Genomic DNA, 22040 nt, shown 5'->3' on the forward strand with positions numbered 1-22040 from the left:
ACACTTAATTCATTGACTATAGTCACTCTGTTGTGCTATTAAATAGTAGGTCTTACTCATTCTTCCTTTTTTTTTTGTAGTCTGTTTATTTCTTGTTCTTTGGATTTCAGCCTACCTTCGTGGTGTGAACTCACTTGGTTATAATGCATTGCCTTTTGATATATTTTTCTATTTGATCTGCTCATATTTTGTGGGGCACTTTTGCATGTATGCTTGCGAGGAAAGTTGGTCTAGAGTTTTCTTATGATGGCTTGCTCTGGTTTTGGAATCAGGGTAATACTATCATCCTAACATGAGTTGGGAAGTATTCCCTCCTGAACACTAGTTTCTGAAATAATTTGTGTAGGACTCTTTCTTTTTTTCCTTAAATGTTTGATAGAGTGCAGCAGAGAAGACATCTGGGCCTGAAGTTTACTTTGTGGGAGGATTTTAAACTATGGGTTCATTTTCTTTAATTGATACAGGGTTGTTGAAAGTTTCTATTTTTTTTTTTTGAAAAAGCTTTGATAATTTATATCTTTCCAGGAATTTGTCCATTTCATCTAGGTTGTCAAATTTATAGGCATAAGGGTTTTTTAATCCTTTTAATATCTGGAAGGTCTGTAGTAGTGCACCAGACTTTATTTCTGATAGTCTCTTTTTCTTCTTGATCAGTCTACCTAGATTTATCATTTTAATTTTTTTTTTTTTAAAGAGAATCAGCTTTGGGTTTCATTAGTTTTCTGTTATTTCTTAATTAACTTCTCAGCCTGAATGTCTCCTCCAAAAGGATGTCTCCCGACAGTTCTACTTCAGGTGGCTTCCCCTTTCTCTTGCCTTCTTCTCTGATTGTTTTCTACCTCAGGTCTATGTGTAATTATTTTTGTTATGTGTTATGTGCTTTTTTGCTTCTATGTTACTTGCAGATATTGGAGAATAGTAATAAGTCTGCCCAACATGGTAATGTGCCTGGTGCATTTCCAAGAACATATATGGTGGTTTTCAAATATGCTAGCAGAGCAGTATCTATAGTGGGTTAGGAGACTAGGGTCTAGAGTTGGCTCATCTCAGCTTGAATCCTGGCTACACCATACACTAAATGTGACCCTGAACATGTGTGACTATGAACACAAATTCTGATCCCTTCTAAGATGAAGGCTGTGCAACATGGCAGCTGTGATCAGGAGGCCTAGGGTTTTAGTTCTGGCTCTGTTACCTGTCAGCTGTGTGATTCTTGCGGCAATTACTTCTCTGAGACCCAGTGATATGGTTCGGCTGTGTCCCCACTCAAATCTCATCTTGAATTGTAATTCCCACAACTCCCCCATGTTGTGGGAGGGATCCAGTGGGAGGTAATTGAATCATGGGGGTGGGTCTTTCTTATGCTGTTCTCACAATAGTGAGTAAGTCTCATGAGATCCAATGGTTTCAAAAAGAGGAATTCCCCTGCGCAAGCTCTCCCTCTTTGCCTGCTGCCATCCATGTAAGATGTGACTTGCTCCTTTGCTTTCTACCTGATTGTGAGGCCTTCCCAGCCATGTGGAACTGTAAGTCCATTAAACCTTTGTCTTCCCAGTTTCAGTTGTATCTTTATTAGCAGCATGAAAAGGGACTAATACACCCAATTTTCTCTTCTTTAAAATGATCCGATGCAAGCAGTACCTAATCATGGGATTACTGGGAGGAACTGGATAAGACAGACATGAGTAGGATCTAGCCCAGGGTTGGCCTGTTGCATATGAGGCATTCCCTCAAACTCTCCTTTCCCAGAACTTCAGCTCTCCCCACCAGAGGGTAAGCATCACTGTAGCAGACACTTTACATGTTTTGTGCACCTCTGTACCCCCACTACCTTGATCAGTGTGGTCAGACAGGCACTGAAAAATGCCTGTGAAATGGATTCTTCTTTTTGTTGCTTATTAAATCTGCAACCATGAGTTGAGTGTCCTGAAGCTCAGCAGGGCAACGATGGCTTCAACAATCTGGGCCTTGCTTTTCTCAGGTGAGCTGCTCCTTTTCCTTTTAGGAATCTTCTAAACTGCTGGGATTCCCAGGGTGAGGACAGGACCTTTAGGGATCTTGCAAACCTCAGCAGAATATCAGTTTCCTTCACAGAAGTGGGTCTACCTTCCTTCAACCCTGGTTTGCAAATTCCAGACATGACACTGTGCTATTTGCTAACTTGGCCTGGCAAGAGCACAGGTGTTTATTCAAAGGCTGCGGGACTCCATGATAGAGAGTAGCAACAGAGCCAGCAGGATCCTGTAAGTACTCCTCATGCAACTACCTGGGGTGTATTTAAAGTCAGCTCAGGGCAGTCTCAATACCAGAGTTGGAGGAAAGAGGTTGTGTGTACATTGTCCTCTGCGGATTGCTGCTGTTGTTTATACCTTGTGGTTTCCTTTGGTGGAGACAAATCCACCCTGCTTTTCTCATCCACCTTCCTACACAAATATATCTTGTTTTCTAGTGCTGAAACGGAGCATGGAAACGGGCTGGGTCTAGTGCTGAGATCTTCTGCTTAGCTCTTGCAAATACAGAAAGAACTTCCCTGTGTATGATTAGGACTGAAGTACATGTGCTTGGTTCAACATTCCTTCAATCAATAGGAAATCCAGTCATCATCCCTAGCCCTCCATTCCATTCTTTGTCTCACTTCATGGTATCCCTTAGGGGTAAAGATTTCTGAATTCAAAGCCAGCTGAGCTGGGTTCAAATCTCCACATGTCCATTTATGAGATGAACATCATGTCTTCTGTCTGATTCATTTGTCTTAGTTTCTGCCTCTGCAAATGGAGATAATGACAATATGTACTCTGGCATGTTCTCGGGAGGCTGAAATAACACCCAGGCTTGCTGCTCATTGCACAACCTAGCTTTCCTACCTTCCTTTTCTCCCTTCATGAATCCCCCCATGTCCTGCTACCTGTTGCCTTTCTGTTCATAAGAATATTTTGAATTCCTGCCTTATTCTCCTTCTCTAGAAGTGAAGGAGCTGACTTCCCTAAAGTCCATGGAATGCCATTTTACTTCGTTAGAAAAAAAATCACATTTTGTCATGTGCATTCTCATCTATCCATTCAACGGACGTCATCGGAGCACCTTCTGGGGGTCAGACCACTTCCAGCTACTAGGGATTCAGAGACAAACTAGTGGCCTGGCGCGGTGGCTCAGGCCTGTAATCCCAGCACTTTGGGAGGCCGAGACGGGCGGATCATGAGGTCAGGAGATCGAGACCATCCTGGCTAACCTGGTGAAACCCCGTCTCTACTAAAAAATACAAAAAACTAGCCAGGCGAGGTGGCGGGCACCTGTAGTCCCAGCTACTTGGGAGACTGAGGCAGGAGAATGGCATAAACCCGGGAGGCGGAGCTTGCAGTGAGCTGAGATCCGGCAACTGCACTCCAGCCTGGGCGACAGAGCGAGACTCCGTCTTAAAAAAAAAAAGACAAACTAGTCATGCTCCCTCTCTTCAAGGGACTTAGAATCATCCCCAGAGGAGGATGCTGTGAACAACCTCAAGTGTGATGCTGTGGCCAGCTTGGTTGTACTAGGGTGGTGGGATTTGGGAGCTTTTTCTTATTTTTATTTATTTATTTTAATTTTTTTTAATTAAAAAAATTTTAAATAGAGACAGTGTCTCGCTATATTGTCCAGGTTGGTCTCAAATTCCTGGTCTGAAGCAGCCCTCCCTCCTCAGTCTCCCAAAGTGCTAGGATTACAGATGTGGGCCACTGTGCCAGGCCACTTTTTCTCATGTTTAATTTAAAAAAGAATTTGAACAGGATTAAAAAGAAAGTAAAAAAAAAAAAAAAATTCCCCAAGCAAACAAACAACACCTCTTTCACGAATTTCTTTTCTAAGAATGGTCATCATAGTGGATATTTCAGATGGGTGAGTATGCATGCCCCATTTTATCCTAGTTTCTCACAGTGCTTGGGAGTAAGTCTTTTTTCACACACAGTTCCATGCATGAAAGGTGGCTGTGCAAAAAACTTCTTTTAACATGTCTGGCTATACTGTACATATATCTATACACATGTATGCATGTATGTGCATATGCATATGTGCATATACATACATACCTTTGCATATATATATATATGCATACATTTTACTTCGCTTTATTTAGAATTATTATTTTTGGAGATAGAGTCTTGCTTTGTCACCCAGGCTGGAGTGCAGCGGCACGATCTTAGCTTTCTGCAACCTCCGCCTCCTGGGTTCAAGCCAGTCTCCTGCCTCAGCCTCCTGAGTAGCTGGGATTACACGTGTGCACCACCAAGCCCAGCTAATTTTTCTGTTTTTATCAGAGATGGGGTTTCACCATGTTGGCCAGGCTGATCTCAAACTCCTAACCTCAGGAGATCTGCCCACCTCAACTCAGCCTTCTAAAGTGCTGGAATTACAAGTATGAGCCACCATGCCCAGCCTTATTTGGAATTTTATAGGGAATTCTTATGTTATTAAAACTAAGGCTTATAAGGGCTGCCAAATGGCCTGCCATATGGCTGGTCTCAAATGCATTTAAACACCCCCTCCCCCACTGATTTTTTTATTTTACATGGTTTTCTTATATTTGAAAGTTAGTATCTCTGTTAAACATTGGGCCAGCTGATTCTACCGCCCAGGAGACGCAGGCAACACCTCAAAAGTCCACAGCTCTCTTGGCCCTGATGTGACTGTTCTATTTCACAGCTCATTTTTCTGTGTCTGCAGAAAGACAAAGTACAAACTGTTAACTTTGGAGGTTTTTGTCAGCTTCATTAAAGGACAAGGATTTTCCTCTCTGGGGGACTGGCTTCATGTTTCAATGGTCGTGGTCAGCATTGCTGGGTGAGGATCCTTAGGCTTTTTGTTAGGGATTCAGGGCCTTCTGGCTTCTCCAGGCTTCCATCTCTAGAGAAGACTCGGGATGAACTCTGAATTCTTCTAGACCACGGCTACCAACTCGGCTCCAGACCCAGAGCGGCACTGCTTTAATCTTGGCAAAGAAGACTAAAGACTTTTTTGTGTAACTAATTAAAAGTTTGCTTCAGGCTTCTTTCATTTTATGCCTCTGCTGTGCTCTTATAACGTTTAGCACCTCCCCTGTTGTCATATCATTTATCATATTGTGGAGTTTCAGGTATTTTATTTTGGTTTTCCTGTCAATCTTCCTCCTAGACTCTGCACTCACGAGGGACATAGAAACCTGACCTGTTTCTCCTCATACCCCTGCCATCGACTGCAGCCCCTGCACACGGTGGGGTCTACAATGTTGATGGGAGCCAAGGGATTGTTTTAGTGATTTTTAAGGCTGGATATTTATTTACTTTTAGGTATGCTTTGCACTTTTTCTCTAGGGAATCAGGACTCAGTACAGAAACTTGGCATTGTCATGTGGGCACTCTGGAGAATCCAATAATTGGAAAAAATAAAAATGCACGTGGAGAACACCATTCCTTCCCATAGCCAGGTAAAATTGTGCTCATGCAAGCTTCCCACGTGCAAGAGTGCTTTTAATCTAATCAGATGGAAAGCCAGAGGCAGAGGGGAATGAATGTAACTTACATATTGACTATTTTTTTTTTGAGACGTAGTCTCACTCTGTTGCCCAGGCTGGAGTGCAGTGGCCGGATCTCAGCTCACTGCAAGCTCCACCTCCTGGGTTCACGCCATTCTCCTGCCTCAGCCTCCTGAGTAGCTGGGACTACAGGCGCCTGCCACCTCGCCCGGCTAGTTTTTTGTATTTTTTAATAGAGACGGGGTTTCACCGTGTTAGCCAGGATGGTCTCGATCTCCTGACCTCGTGATCCGCCCGTCTCGGCCTCCCAAAGTGCTGGGACATATTGATTATTAAGTCATTTATTCTAGTAGTATTTGTTGGACTCTTACAATACTCCTTCCTCAAAGTGGCCCTCCTCCAGGGCATGGTACCACCATCCTCCCAGACGCCCAGGCTAAACTTCTTGCTACCGCCATTTTCCTCACACCCCTCACCCTGTGACTACACCTGCTACATAGTATTCATATCCATCCACTTTTCTCTTTTCTTTACTGGCCCAAGTCCATCTAATCTTTTAGCTGGACAGGTTCAATAACAGATGAACAGATGACAGAATGAATACATCGAACAGTTTCTTCAAACTGGTTTGTGTGAAGAGAAATAGCATTTATATTTTTATTTAGTCCTAGAGAAAAAATAATAACCCTTTGCATCTGCCTACTCTCGTTTTCACAGTCCCTTCACAAATATTGTATCTTTGGCTATGCTCATGTGTAGGTTCTGTATTTTAAGAAGGACATTGATAAACTGGGCTTGTTAAACGGAACATGACTAAGGGAGGTACAGGCTGCTGGAAGTGGTTCCCGAATAATGTCAACGAAAGGATAAATGTTTGCATTTCTGAGAGTGGAGAGAAATGGGGAAGTAAGAGGGGTGAGTAGATTGTTATACTTATTTGAAGGGCTTCCATGTTGAACACAGAGCAGATACATTCCATGGTGCTCTAGAATCTAAGGGAAAAAGCAGAGCCCGTAGAGACAGAATCTGCCTCCAAAAAGTATGTAGAAGAGCTGTGAGCTGGCAAATTAAGTCTAGAGTTCTGTCATTAGAGGGAGTCAGCAGAGTAAACATGTTGGGGGCAGGGATTCTGGCTTACATATGGACTCTCTTGTTTTGTAGATTCTGTGAGGTTATTAGGACTTCTGGCGATATTCTCATCTATAGATGGGTATTGCTTCAGCTGCCTAAACCCGTATCTCCCTGTACCCTCAAAAAATTCAAGAGCCATGGCCATAAAACATCAAGAAGATGAAATATTTTGGAGATTAGTAGTACCCTTGATGGTTAGAGTTATATGTGGCTGTGATTCTTCTTGTATCTATTCTGGTCTCATTTAAGATGTCTGTCTTTGGACAAGTTTACATTTTCCCATCTTCACTTTCTTTGTCCTTAAAAAAAAGTTACAGTTTGCTCTGCAAAATGTCTGCAAATTGCTTCCCAACTTGTGCGAGGAGAGCCCTTCCCCCATCCCCAAGTGTGTTGTTTGTTTCAGTGATGGTGATTCAGAGGCTGTGATGTATCGGCTTATCTGGTTTGGGTGTCAGCTTTCTCACGACTAGATGTATGTCTTTGGACAAGTTAACATTTTCCCATCTTCACTTTCTTTGTTTAAAAAAGAAGTTACTGTTGCTGCTGATAGTATCTACTCCACATAGTTGAGAGTGGGTCTCCTATTAGAGAAAATAAAATAAATTGCTATATTAGCATCTTCCCAGCTAGTCTTTGAGCTTCTTGATGTCAAGGATCATTCATTCTTTTCTTCCCAGTGCCTACTATAGGGGATGGCACAGAGTAGACAATAGATGCTTGTTAAATGACGCAGCAACTGAGGCATCCACTCCGTATCTGTGAGTGGGGTACATCTCTCAGATTAAGAGTGCCCCAATGCAAGAGTGATCTAGAACAGCGGAGGAAGGGAGGATAAATGTAGTCTTTGATTCTCAAGATTCTGGAGAGACCCAAGTTTGAATCCTAGCTCTACCTCTTGCTAGCTCTGTGGTCTTAGACAAGTTGCTTAACCTCTCTGAGCCCATGTTAATCCATTCTTGTGTTGCTATAAAGAAACACCCAGGGCAGCCTGTCATGGTGGCACATGCCTGTAATCCCAGCTACTTGGGGGGCTGAGGTGCAAGAATTGCTTGAACCCAGGAGGTTGAGGTTGCAGTGAGCAGAGATCATACTACTGCACTCCAGCCTGGGCAATGGGGTGAGACTCTGTCTCAAGAAGAAGAAGGGGGAAAAAAAATACCCAAAGGTAGGTAATTTGTAAAGAAGAGAGATTTAATTGGCTCATGGTTCTGCAGGCTATACAGGAAGCATGGTGTTGGCTTCAGCTTGGCTTCTGGTGAGGCCTCAGGAGGCTTCCAATCATGGTGGAAGGCGAAGGAGGGCAGCATATCACATGGCGAGAGACAGAGCAAGAGAGAAGGGGATCAGTGCCACACTCTTTTAAACAACCAAATCTCATGTGAACTAAGAGCGAGAGCTCACTCATTACCAAGGGGATGGTGCTAGGCCATTCATGAGGACACTGCCCCCATGATCTAATCACCTCCCACCAGGCCCCACCTGCAACACAGGTCCCATTCCAACATGAGATTTGGAGGGAACAAACATCCAAACCATATCAGAACCTTTGTGTCCTCATTGAAATAATTGGTGAAAATATCACCAATGTCTAGGAGTTCCTGTGATGATTAGGTGAGCTGATTCTGTAAAATATACCCCTCACAATCTACAAACATACTCATTGCTCCATAAATACTAACTGCCATTACTGTCATCTTTAGGATTTCCACCATGTTGTCAGCTTTTCCTGTCACCCTTGCCTCCACAAAAGTGGTTTGATGTTCTAGAAATTGAGACTAAACTAAACTTTGAATAGATTTTCCCAAACCTGCCAAAATATCCTTCAAATTATAGCAATAACCGTTCCCCCGTAGAGTGGGGCTGTCTCTCCAATGGAAGACCTGAAGGTTGTGTGAGGGATGCTTTTTCTCTTGTCTCCCTCTACTTTTAGCCTGAGATCTATAACAATTTCCAAGGCAGGGATGGTAAAGTAGACTGACAGCCGTAGTCTTCCTTGCAGGGAGATTAGGCTCTTGTCCCAGGTTTATAATTGGTATCCCAAATAATGGATTGAGAGGGTTGGCCAGAGGGGAGAAGAACTGGCAACATTACCGCCCTAAATGACCCCTGGGATTCTGGCCAAAAACGGGGAGCAATCTTTCTTGAAGGCCCAACATCTGCTGTTGCTCAGAAAGCTTCCTGGCAGTTTGAGCCAACTTAATTAGACTGTTCTCTTACAGTGCTCAGAGGTTTTAATCCTTTGGGACAAGAGATAGCTCTGAGTTACTTAACTTACCTGGTTCTTGTGTATGCTTCTTCATGTTGTGGTGTTTAGTTTCTTTTCTCTCTAAGGTGAGCCAGTTGGATCCTCCAGGAAACAGATGCTGAGATGGAGTTAGGGGCACAAGAAGTTTATTGAGGGGGCATAAGCACCTGGGAAAAATAAAATAGGGAAGGCAGGAAGTAGAATTGTGCATCGGAGAGCCTCAGACCACCGTGCAGACTGGACAGTCTGCCAACCTAACCAGAAAGCTTTGGAGCAGAGGTCGCCCATGAAAGGAGCCCCATGTTGGGCAGAAGTTGCCAGGCCCCATGTCCCCATCACTCCCTGTCACTGGCTGTGGACTGCTCTGGCAGAATGTGACTTCAGCTCAAAATAAAAGTGAATCCTGAGGGCTCTGAAGCCAGAGGATGTCAGTAACCTGTACCCAGTGGCTGAACGACACATTCTTTTTTGAAGGCAGATCGGATCCAAGTGTCTCCTCCATGGAAGTCACACCTGGAGAATCACACATTGCAAAGCATTGGCCAGCACGTCTGTGATGGATTAACTCAAGTGGTTAGGGAGCCTGGCTGACTGCCACCATCTGGGCCATTCAAGTCAGTTTTCTCCACAAATATTTATTTACACTTACTGGGTGCTAATCATCCTGGTGGGAGAACTAATTTGTTGTAAAGTGAATCCAGCAGGGAGGGACTATGCCTTCAAATAACATAAAGCTGCACAGATGGAATGAACAGTGTGGACAAACAACCATTTTAAAAGATGTGAACTGAAAAGCATCTTACAGGAGTTACAAAGATCATCACTGTAATAATGGCTATCATTTATTGAATCATCAGGATGTGCCAGGTGCTTTCCACATGCCATCTCATTTCACTGGGAGGTGAATGGGCTTATTACTCCCATTTTACTGACGAGGAAATGGAGGTGCAGAAAAAAGTAACTTGACCAACATCAGTTGTTGAAGGTGCATTTCCACATTTCCATCACCAGCTCTGTGATCCAACACTCAACATCTCTTGCCAGGACAACCAAAGGTCTTCGAATTACTCTCCTTCCCACAAGCATCTTTGCTTTTTGCTCAAACTCCATCCTCTCTACTGAAGCCAGTGGGGTCTTTCAAAATGCAAACCCAATCATGTTGTTTCCCTGCTGAAAACGGTTTCATGGCTTCCCATTGCTATGGGGATAGGAATAAAATTTTTCTCTGTGGCCTTCAAAGCACTTCATGACTGACCTCTTCTACCTCTGGAGCCCCACTTCTTACCTTCTCTTTGCAAAAGTGATATTGGCCTTCTTGCAGTTTCCCTCATGTCCCCCTTCACCTGTCTGACATGGGCCCTTTGCACCTGCTGTTCATTCTGCTGATACTTCTTGACTAGTAATTCTTCTCATGTACTTAAATAGCACTTGCTACAATTTGTGATGTTGCATTTACTTTTGTGATTGACTAACTCCTGCCTCCCTGAACTCCCTCAGTGAAGCTCCATAAGAATGGAGAATTATCCATCTTCACTGTTGTATCCCCAGCACTCGGTACAGTGCCTCTTGCAACCTTGGGCACTTCATGGAATGAGTAGGTGTTTCAGTACTGGTGTTTGAAATAACAAACATTCTGAGTTCAATACCATGTTGAAAAAGAGTTCCTTCTATTTGGGAGTGAGGGAGGGTCCTGAAGGTATCTTCTAGGAAGTAGCATTTGAATCCAGCCTTTGAAGTGAGTTACCTTTATTCTGTTTCTGACTCCAGTAAACAAGCCAGCAAACCAAACCCTTAGAGATGGCAAAACTATGTTAGCAGAGCAGGTGCAGATCTCTTCTGACCCGTCCTACTCTCGGAGGACAGCGGCTCCAGATAGTATCATCCTTGTGAAAAACCAACAACTTCCACATTTTCTTTGAGCCAGAGGAACACTGGTTAGCTGAGGAGGGGGGTGCAAGGGAGGGAGACAGGATGGCATCCTCTTTCCTTTTCTCAGTTACTTATTTCTCCCAGTGCTGAATCTAGGCACTCCAGAGACAGGGCCCTGAATTCTGAGCTCTAGTGATTTGCATTTAATTACTAAGAATTTTTTTTTTCTCTTTTAAAATTGTAATGCTGCTTGCAGCATTAAAAGGAGTTCCTTCTGGAATGAAAACACCAAGCTTTTGAGTAAGTATCTTTTATGTTGAACGTGGGGAGTCATCCAAAATAGGGAGTTGATTTTCATAATGGTTTTGCAATTACTCATAATGATGTCCTTTGTAAGTCTTGAAGGTCAAGGAAAAAAATCATAGGTCAGATGCACAAGGTAAGGGGAATGTTAGAAATTGCTTTGATCTAAATTCCTCTAAGATGGGTGGTTTTTTGGAGCGTTTTCTAAATTATTTTCAACAACTGTTTGGAGAACACAAACAAATAACCGAAATCAATACTAGTTTTATTTATTTATTTTTCCTTTTTAAAAATTTCCATAGGTTTTTTTTTTTGTTTTTTGTTTTTTTTTGGTTTTGGGGGGGACAGTTGGTATTTGGTTACATGCGTAAGTTCTTTAGTGGTGATTTCTGAGATTTTGGTGCACCCATTACCCTAGCAGTAGACATTGAATCCAATTTGTAGTCTTTTATTCCTCACCACCCTTTCCCCCGAGTCTCCAATGTCCATTGTGTCATTCTTAGGCCTTTGCATTCTCATAGCTTAGCTCCCACTTATAAGTGAGAACATAAAATGTTTGGGTTTCCATTCCTGAGTTACTTCACTTAGGAAAATAGTCTTCAGTTCCATTCAGGTTGCTGCAGATGCCATTAATTCATTCATTTTTATGGCTGAGTTTTATTCCATCATGTATGTATGTATATATGTATGTGTATGTATGTATATATACACATTTTCTTTAGCCACTCATCAATTAATGGGCATTTGGGCTGGTTCCATATTTTTGCAGTTGTGAATTGTGCTGCTATAAACATGTGTGTGCAAATGTCTTTTTGGTAGAATGACTTCTTTTCCTCTGGGTAGATACCCAGTAGTGGGATTGCTGGGTTAAATGGTAGTTCTACTTTTAGCTATTTAAGGAATCTCCACACTGTTTTCCATAGTGGTTGTACTACACCCACCAGCAGTGTAAAAGTTTCTTTTCACCACATCCATGCCAACATCTATTTTTTTAATTTTTTGATTATGGCCATTCTTGCAGGAATAAAGTGGTATTGCATTGTGGTTTTGATTTGCATTTCCCTGATCATTAGTGATGTTGAGCATTCGTTCATATGTTTGTTGGCCATTTGTATGTCTTCTTTTGAAAACTGTCTGTTCATGCCCTTAGCCCACTTTTGTTTGGGCTTGCTAATTTGTTTTCCAATTGTTTTTTTCCCCTTGCTAATTTGTTTGCGTTCCTTGTAGATTCTAGATATTAGTCCTTTATTGGATGTATGGTTGTGAAGATTTTCTCACACTCTGTGGGTTGTGTGTTTACTCTGCTGACTGTTCTTTTGACTGTGCAGAAGCTCTTTAGCTTCATTAAGTCCTGCCCATTTATCTTTGTTTTTGTTGCATTTGCTTTGGGTTCTTGGTCATGAAATCTTTGCCTAAGCCAATGTCTAGAAGGGATTTTCCCATGTTCTAGAATTTTTACAGTTTTAGGTCTTAGATTTCAGTCCTTGATCCATCTTGAGTTGATTTTTGCTTAAGGTGAGAGACAAGGATCCACTTTCATTCTCCTACATGTTAGACGAAGGGTGTTAAGAAAGAAGGTACAGAAGAGTTGGATGCAGTTTAGGGATTTGCTCACATTTATCAGCCATCCTTGTCTCTACCACTGCCCACCTCTGGCTCACCAGGATCTAGGATATGCCAATAGCTGCAGATTTAGTTAGGATCCCTTTCCAGTCCCTGGGTTTCAGGAAGGCTTAGGGACAAGGAGGAAGAGCAAAAGTGGGCTCAGGCAGCCCATCTAATGGAACTGGTGATCTAGTCTCGCCAGAGACTCCATTCCTTTCCTGTTGCTTCATAGATTAGATCATGGTAGGATGCAGTTTCCAAGACACCAAAATGATATATGTGGGGTGAAGATTTCGCAGGGAAGAAGCCCAGGTCCTCATTCTCAGTTTTCCAACTTCAAACATCTCTACGATTATTTGTTTAGTGTGTGCTTTAAACCACTTGCATTTTAATTTAACCACATTTATTTTAAAAAAGCAACTTGGCATCAGAGTCAGAAATGGAAAACCAGTATCACTTCCCACAAATAGAAAGTAAGTTGCAAAAATACATACAACGAAGACCAAACAGCTCAGAGACTGCTGCCTAAGGCTCAGAGCCTGAGGCCTGATCTCGCTGTTAAAAAGGGAGATTAGCGAGTGTTATAGGGTGTTTGGGACTTTTCCCCTGATGTTTTCAGAAGATTTGAAACAGACTTGAAAGGGAACAACTTTCGCACCATGTGACTTGATGTTATTTAATTCTGTCTCCTTGTACCACCTAAAAATTGTCACTGCTAACACCGTGGTACAGCCTCACACCTGGAAAAGGGATCTGGTCTTTTTCAGTAAATTGTTAATTTCGCATTGGTTCTTTGTCTCCTGGGCAGGCTCAGAGAATGTGGCTTGAGAGCGATGGAGAGGACAGATTAGTTTCAAGGAATTAGTGTTTGTAGCAGCACTGTGTATGGTGGACCGACCAGTAGGGGAAGTACAAGGAGAATGGGGTACGTGGCACAGGTAGGGAGGAGGGCAGGGAAATGAGACCACCAGCAAGAAAAAACTGATAATTAGAACAGTGGAGTAAAATCTACACTTTCACTGTTGTGTCTGGACTTTGCCCCTTGGAAGACATTTGGGAAAGGTGATGTGGGGCTGGAAGTCTATGCTGACTGGCCAAGATAGTACATTGTGTGTGTGTGTGTTTTACCACAATTTAAAAAAATTAAAAGGGAAAAGAAGAACACTCTTAGTTGAGAAGCAACACACACCACGGTTCTCACACTTAAGTGAATATCAAAACCCCCAAAGGCCTGTTTAAAGCACAGATTGCTGGTACACCACCAAAGTGTCAGATTCAGTAGGTTTGGGTGAGGTCCAAGAATCTGCATTTGTTACAAGTCTCTGGGTGCTCAGGTGCTGCTGCTGGTTGGGAACTGCTTTAAACCATTTACTTTGCTACCCAAAGGTCCAGAGAATGTCAGAATGTCACTATCCTCTGAGCCCTGTAGAGGCTGTCAACCTAGGAGGCACATTATAATCACCCAAGGAGTCTAAAAAACAAACATAGAAACAAAAACATGGATGCCTGGGCCCTAAACCCCCAGTGAATCTGATTTTATTAGTCTGGGGTGGGGCTTGGGCTCATATGTTTTTTAAACTGTATATGCATTTAGATATATTTTCTTTTTTTTAACTTTTTATTTCAGGGGTGCATGTGCAGATATGTTACATAGGTAAACTTGTGTCATAAGTAGATATATTTTCAAGCTTACAGAAAAGTTGAAAGAATAGTAGAAAGAACTCTTATATTCTCTTTATCCAGATTCACCAGTTGTTTGCATTTTGCCCTATTTCTTTCACACTTTGTTTTTTTTGTAGAAATATCACTGAAGTGACATTGTGTTCTTCTTGGTGCATTGTATCAAGAGATGATGTCAGTTGATCTTGATATTGGTGATATTAATTTTGACTACATGGTTAAGGTAGTATCTGCAGTCTCTACTGTAAAGTTGCTATTTCCTGTTTGTAGTTAACAAGTAACTTGTAGGGAGTTCTGATGCTTTCTGCTTAGAAACTGGACTAGGAAGATGGGAGACCTGGGTTTCACTGTAGTTACTATATTTGTAGGGAGATACATTGAGACTGTGTAAATATCCTATTCCTTATCATGTTTTTACTCACCAGCTTTAGCATCCATTGATGTTTTCTAACTCCATCATTCCTTCTCTTTACTAGTGTTCTGCTATAAGGAAGAACATTTATTTTTACTTTTATGCTTTATATTAGCATGGGCTCAAGATTCTTAATTTTTCAGTGGGTAATCATCCATTACTGTCATTATTTATATTTATGCTTAAATTTTCTCAGATTTTGTCGGTCAGCACTTCAACCTGGCTCTTGTATTCTTTTGACACGTTCTTGTCTTAGTGATCTCCGCCTACTATGACAAAATATCATAGACTGGGTGTCTTAACCAACAAAAATTTATTTTTTTTGTGGTTCTAAAAGCCGGAAGTCTAAGATCAGGGAGCTGGCGTGGTTGGGTTTGGGTAAGTGCTCTCTTACTGGTTTGTAGATAACTGTCTTCTCTTTGTGTGCTCATATGGCCTTTTCTCAGTGCATGCTGGTGGAGAGAAAGAGAAATCTCTCTCTTCCTCTACTTATAGGTTCACCAATCCTATCAAATTGGGGTCCTACTCTTATGACCTCATTTAACCTTAGTTACCTCCTAAAAGCCCTATTGCCAAATATAGTCAATATATAGTTTTTTTTTTTTTTAAGTGCACATTCCCTTACTTTCTGAAACAATAAGATGCTCTAGTCTTATTTTATACTTTGCCTGCTTTAACCCTGGAATCAACAATCAGTCATTTCTCCAAGGGTCTGGGTTCCTCTTTTAAAAAATGCTTTCTGGGCCAGGCACAGTGGTTCATGCCTGTAATTCCAGCACTTTGGGAGGCCAAGGTGGGCAGATCACCAGAGGTAAGGAGTTTGAGACCAGCCTGGCCAATGTGGTGAAACCCTGTCTCTACTAAAATTACAAAAATCAGCCAGGTGTTGTGGTGGATTCCTGTACTCCCAGCTACTCAGGAGGCTGAGACAGGAGAATCACTTGAACCCAGGAGATGGAGGTTGCAGTGAGCCGAGATTGTGCCATTGCACTCCAGCCTGGGCAAGAAGAGCGAGATTCTGTCTCCAAAAAAAAAAAAAAAAAAAAAAAAAAAAAAAAAGCTTTCCAGATGAGAATAATATGCAGTCAGAACTGAGAACTAGAGTTCTAAAAGAATCCCCTCATGTATACCCACATTCTATAGATGAAGAAGTTGATATTAAGAGATAGGGAGTGACCAGCTCAAAGTCACACAGCACGCGAGTGGTGGAACTGAGCCTGTAACTCTCACCTTTCCTCAGTTCAGCACTTTTAAAAAATTGCACCCTCCTGAGCCCTCACCGTTTTGTTTGCAAGTGTCTTGTTGATTCAGGGGTATCACCCATTCACTCCATTACAGATTTAGGACATTATAACCAGGGACCCAGTCATCTTCCTTATTGGTATCTCCTCTATACCCATGGCTTGGTGCTGAGCAGAGAGTAACTGCTCCATGAAACCTTGGGGCTTCATATGATTTTTCTGACAGCCAGGTTCTGATGCTTCCCGTTTAGAAACCTGGACTAGGAGGACAGGAGACAGGGGTTTCACTGTAGCTCCTGTATTCACTCACTGGGTGATACATCAGCTCTCCTCTTTGGGTCTCATTTCTCATTGACACAAGGAAAGAAACCACACTACGTGAGCTCTCTGGTGATGTCTGGGGCAGAGTTTCCTAGACAGTCTCTTCTCTGCAGTCTTAGACACCCTGGGCAAAAGCCAAAACTGACACAGTGGCATGTCTCCCTCATGTAATTGGCCAAACTAAGTCACATGATCAAACTCAAAGTCAAGGGATGAGGAACTGTATCCTGCTTTTTGAGTGGCTGAGACCACAGAATCATATGGCAGGGACATGTTTCCAGTAAGGGATGAAGTATTGGGCCAATTGTGCAATCATGCAATCTACTGCAAAAGGCTTTTTTCCCCCCACTTTGTGGCCAGGGTATTCCCTAAAATACCCAGACACTGTGGTTCTTAAATATAAGGCTGATTAAAGCTGATTGATGCCACCTGACTATAATACTGTCACTTGAGTGAAGGTGCCAATGCTACACGACAAATGTAGGAGAGATGCCATATATTAACTGTATGTTTTTAGAAGCTATGGTGGCCCAGCCCCTCCCACAAGTCGGGGCTGAACCCAGTGGTCCAGTAAGATGGAGAGGCCTGATGAGAAGCAGGACACACACCTGGGATGTGGCTATGATCATTGAGATCTTCTGCCACAGGCTGCTCCTTTTGGAGCGAGGCAAGATATTAAAGGACAGTTCCCTATGAGACCTGCAGGCTGCAAGAGCAATAATACCTACCTCCATCTGTTATTATGACATACTGACCCTGCCTGCAGTGCTGAGCAACTATAACTCTGAGCCCCACTTGCTCTTCTTCCCTCTGGGTCTCAGAAAGGTTGGCTGGGTGTGGGGCTCACACCTGTAATCCCAGCACTTTGGGAGGCTGAGGCGGATGGATCACTTGAGCCAGGATCCATTTGAGGATGGATCATTTGAGACCAGCTTGGCCAACATGGCGAAACCCCATCTCTACTAAAAATACAACAAACTAGCCAGGCTTGGTGGTGGGCACCTGTAATTCCAGCTACTTGGGAGGCTGAGGCAGGAGAATCACTTGAACCCAGGAGGCAGAGGCTGCAGTGAGCCGAGATCGTGGCATTACACTCCAGCCTGGTTAAAAAAAGAAGCGACTTTTCATGCTGCCTTTTACCTTATCTTTTATTTATAACTTGAGATTTAATGCCTCTGAGGACATGAGATGGAAGGCTTAAGAGAAGGGACTTGAGTTATCTGTTTAGTTTGAATCCCGTCTCCATTATACTAGCTTGCTGTGTGATCTTGGACAAGTCACTTAACCTATCTGCTCTAGTTTACTTATTTGTTAAAAGAGATAAAATAGAACTGACCTCATAGAGTTGTTATGAGCATTAAATTAGGTAATACATTTTATATGTTTGGAGCAGTGCATGGCACATAGTAAGCAGTCTATAAGAGTTACTATAAAAGGCAAAATCATTGAGAGAAAAAAGAATGCTTAATTTTCCTTTTGCTCTTGAGAACAGAGAAATTCAGACCCTTGAAGACACTGTGATCTCTTTCCACTGTCCCCTGAGACCCCTGGAGGCAAAGGTGATGCTGTCCCCTGTATTCTGACTGCTAACGTGGGAAGAGCTCACACAACGTTGCATGTCTGCTGAAATGTTAATTTATAATTCAGTGTAAATACTGATTTTCCTTGGACTGTAACGAGTCTCCCTTTCTAGAACAGAAAAGATTAAAAATATGTGCATGTAATTATGGTGTTTATGCCACTTTAAAGAAAATTATTCCTGAATATTGTTTGGGTAGAATTACTTAGAATGAAGCTAGAACCATTCCAATCCCAAAGACTCCTCATTTGACCAAACTCTTCTATCCTTTGTTGAAAGGACTAGACTGGAGGTATATCAAGGCATGTAGATCATTAAACTATTGCGTGGGCTGTTAGAGGATTAATTATTTTAATATCTTTATTGATATAATTTACATATCATAAAATGCACTCATTGTAAATATGTAATCCAGTGATTTTTAAAGTAAAGTTACAGATTTTGCAACCATCACCCCAAATAAATTTTAGAACATTTTCGCCAGCCCTAAAAAAAACATCTCAGGCCTGTCAGTCATTGCTTCTAACCCCAGCCTCAAGCAACCACTGATCCACTTTCTGTCTCTATAGATTTTCCTTTTCTGGAAATTTAATGTAAATGGAATCATACAATATATAGTCCCTTGAGTATGGCTTCTTTCACTTTGCATAATGTCTTTGAGGTTAATTCACGTTGTCACATGTATCAGTGTTTTCTACATTTCTATTGCCAAATAACATTCTATTATCTGGATATATAATATTTTGTTTATTATTTTTTTTTTGAGACAGGGCCTGTTCCCCAGGCTGTAGCTCACTGCAGCCTCTGCCTCCGAGGCTCAAGCAATCCTCCCACCTCAGCCTCCCAAGTATCTGGGAGGGACTACAGGTACACACTACCACACCCAGCTAATTTTGTGTGTGTGTATATTTATATATTTATACATATATACATAAATATATGTATATGTATGTATAATATACATATTATACATAAATATATTCTACATGTATATTTATATATTTATACATACATATTTGGTAGAGATGGGGTTTCCATGTTGCCCAACTTGATCTCAAACTCCTGGCTCAAGTGATCCGCCTACCTTGGCCTCCAAAGTTATGGACGTGGCCTACTGTGCCCAGCCAACACTTTGTTTATTTACTAGCTCATGGGTATTTGGGTTGTTTCTACTTTTTGTCTGTTAGGGATAATACTCCTGTGAATATGTGCCAGTCTGCGTGGATGTGTGTTTTAATTTCTCTTGGGTTGATACCTAGAAGTGGAATTGCTGGGCCACATAATAAGTGTACGTTTCAGTTTTTAAAAAATTGCCAAACCGTTTTCACAAGTGGTTGTACAATATCACATTCTCATCAGCAATGTACAAGGGTTTCAGTTTTTGTGAATCCTTGCCAGCACTTGGTATTGTCTGTATTTTTCATTACAGTCATTCTAGTGTGTATATGGAAGTGGTATCTCATTGTGGTTTTAATGTGCATTTCCGTAATGACTAATATTCAACTCCTTTTCATTTCCTATTGGCCTGTGTATTTCATCTTTGATGAAATAACTATTGAGTTTTTTAGCTCATCTTATTTTTGAGCTGTTTGTTTTATTATTGAGTTGTAGGAGTTCTTTACATATTTTTGATATAGTTGTTTATCATATGTATGATTTGCAAATGTTCTCTCGTAGTCTGGCTTGTCTTTCTATTCTTAATGGTGTCTTTGGAGTGCAAAAGTTTTAAATTTTAGTAGAGACGAATTTGCCTGGGTTTTCATTTATGTCTAGGAAAAGAATAATGAATGGTTTTGTGTCTAAGAGCTTTTTGCTTAACCCAAGGACATGACGGTTTTCTCTAATTGTTTTTTCTAGGAGCTTTATAGTTTTATTTTTATATTTAGGTCTAAGATCTATTTTGAGTTAATTTTTGTGTGTGGTTTGGAGATAAGGATTTAAGTTCACTTTTTCACATATTGGTACCATATTTTCCCAGCATCATGTGTTGAAAAGACTATCTTTTCCCTATCAAATTATCTTGTCATGTTTGTCAAAAATCAGTTGACAGTGTCAGAGCTTATTTCTAAACATTCAGTTATGTTCCAGTGATTTATTTGTCTATCTTAATACCCCACTCTCTTGATTACTGTAACTTTGTAATCTGTTTGAAATGAGGGTAGTGTAAGTCCTTCACCATTGTTTTTCTATTTCAAAATTATTTTGCCTGGGTATAATTTGTTTTGGCTACTGGAAACCCCTCCCTCTTGGGTCTGATAGGGCTGGAGATAGATATGATAAAATAGAGTACAGGGGACAGAGAGCAGCAGACTGTGTCTTGGTCACCATTGTGTCTTTAGCACTTCATATGGTGCCTGGTAGGTCCTAAATACTAAAAAAGCTGTTAAATAAATGAATAAATATATCAAGATTTTTTTTAATCACATGGTATCATCCACGTCTTGGGATTGAGAAAATTTCCAGGTCAAACTAAAGAGGTAAAATGCACCAAGGTTTTGATATGCTCTGATGTGATCACTAGTACTTGAGCCTCCCCCTCATCAGTTTCATTTCCCACCCGTCACAGCTCCTGGAGGAGGATGGAATTAATTTCAAGGGGATTTTGGAAGTAATTGTCTTGTTATAAATTTTGGAGAGATGATAGAACCTTATCAAGATAGCTTGCTGTTGAAATCATAGTTTGCCGTTTAGACCTCTGTTGTTATTATCTGATTATCTGATTATTATTATCAAAGGTTTTATATGCCTAACAGTATTAGATATTGAGAGGTCCTTCCTACATGTTGCCTCTTCTGCCTGAAACAGAGCCCCTCAACCCTCCCAGAAGGAAGCACACATACCCCAAACTGTCTCATAATTCTTAGACATTCTCCAGACCTCAACCTCATCATCATTCCTTAGAAAAATCATTCCTAAACCATAACCTGTATCAACTGTCCTCCTAGAACCTACCATATGCTTCTCCTTGGTAACACTTATGGTGGTTACATAATTCACATTCATTGGTGTGCTTATTTTTTAAAGCTTTATTGAGGTATAGTTGACATACAAAAAATTGCACATATTTAATGTAAACATTTCGATGAATATAGACATATGCATACATCTGTGATACCATCACCAAAATCAAGGAGTACTGAACATATCTTTAACCTCCAGGGTATGTGATTAATGTGTATTTCTCCTAGGGGATCATCGGCTTCATAGGGGCAGGAACTGTACTAGTTTTCACTCACTGTTTTGTCCCTAGTGACTACCACAATAGTTGGCAAAGTACAACTAACATTTTACCGAGCCCTTGCTTTGTGCCAGGCATTATTTAAATGCTATGGATATATTAATATACTTAACAACTACAGTAGCCTCTTGGGTTGGTCCTGTTGTCATCCCATTTTGTAGATGAGAAAACTGAGGCATGAGGAGAGAGATTATGTAACTTGCTCAGAGTCATACAAACAATATGAAATGGGGCATACAGAAGGGTGTCAATAATTATTTGTTAAACAAATGAATGGATGAATAAGAGAAAGAAAAGGTGAATGAGGCTATTCCCTTGATCCTAGTTGGAAGCAGGGCCTCTACAAGAGCGCTGACTTTTCTTTTCTTGCGAGATGGATGGGAATACAAGGCTATGGGGAGCCCCTGGACACTGGTTTGGACTCCAATGCTGCTGACTCCAGAGTGAAGAAAAGGTGGGGATTGGGATAGTCTAGGAAATGCTGGCTTCACACAACAAAGCCAAGTGAGTGGGAGCCAAAAATAGCCAGTCCTTTGAGTAGAAACTCCTCCAGGGAGGAAACATTTCTTTGAAATTGGACACACAAATTAGCTAATGATATTCAGACACTAAAGAACTGCATGTTCCCCAGACAGCCCGTGGCCTCAGGATCAGACGCTGATCTTGAGTACAGAGTAAGAGATGCCACAGGTCTGGGGTGGGTATAGATTGTTGTGTCTGCCATCCTCACTCACAGCCCTGAGCGCAGAGGTGAGGACACAGCCAGGGCCAGCCCTGTCCTTCCATGTCTGCCAATCCCTGCCTCCCTGAATGTCCTGGGCTGTTGGTCCAGGATGGAAAGTGGCGCTGTGGCATTTTTACCTGTCTGTACTCAATGATAATTGACATGACACAGAGTCTATGTTGGCAGTATTTCCAGACTTTAGGAAGA

The 22040-nt window shown here is 41.6% G+C and overlaps 1 protein-coding gene across 2 annotated transcripts in view; it reads left to right on the forward strand.

The window, feature by feature from the left end:
• Window positions 1-22040, forward strand: part of GRIN2A (glutamate ionotropic receptor NMDA type subunit 2A) — a 421161-nt gene that overhangs the window by 72815 nt on the left and 326306 nt on the right. The gene's annotated exons all lie outside the window — the stretch shown is intronic.

Source organism: Macaca thibetana, chromosome 20 (assembly GCF_024542745.1).
Source record: "Macaca thibetana thibetana isolate TM-01 chromosome 20, ASM2454274v1, whole genome shotgun sequence".
Lineage (NCBI taxonomy): Eukaryota > Metazoa > Chordata > Mammalia > Primates > Cercopithecidae > Macaca > Macaca thibetana.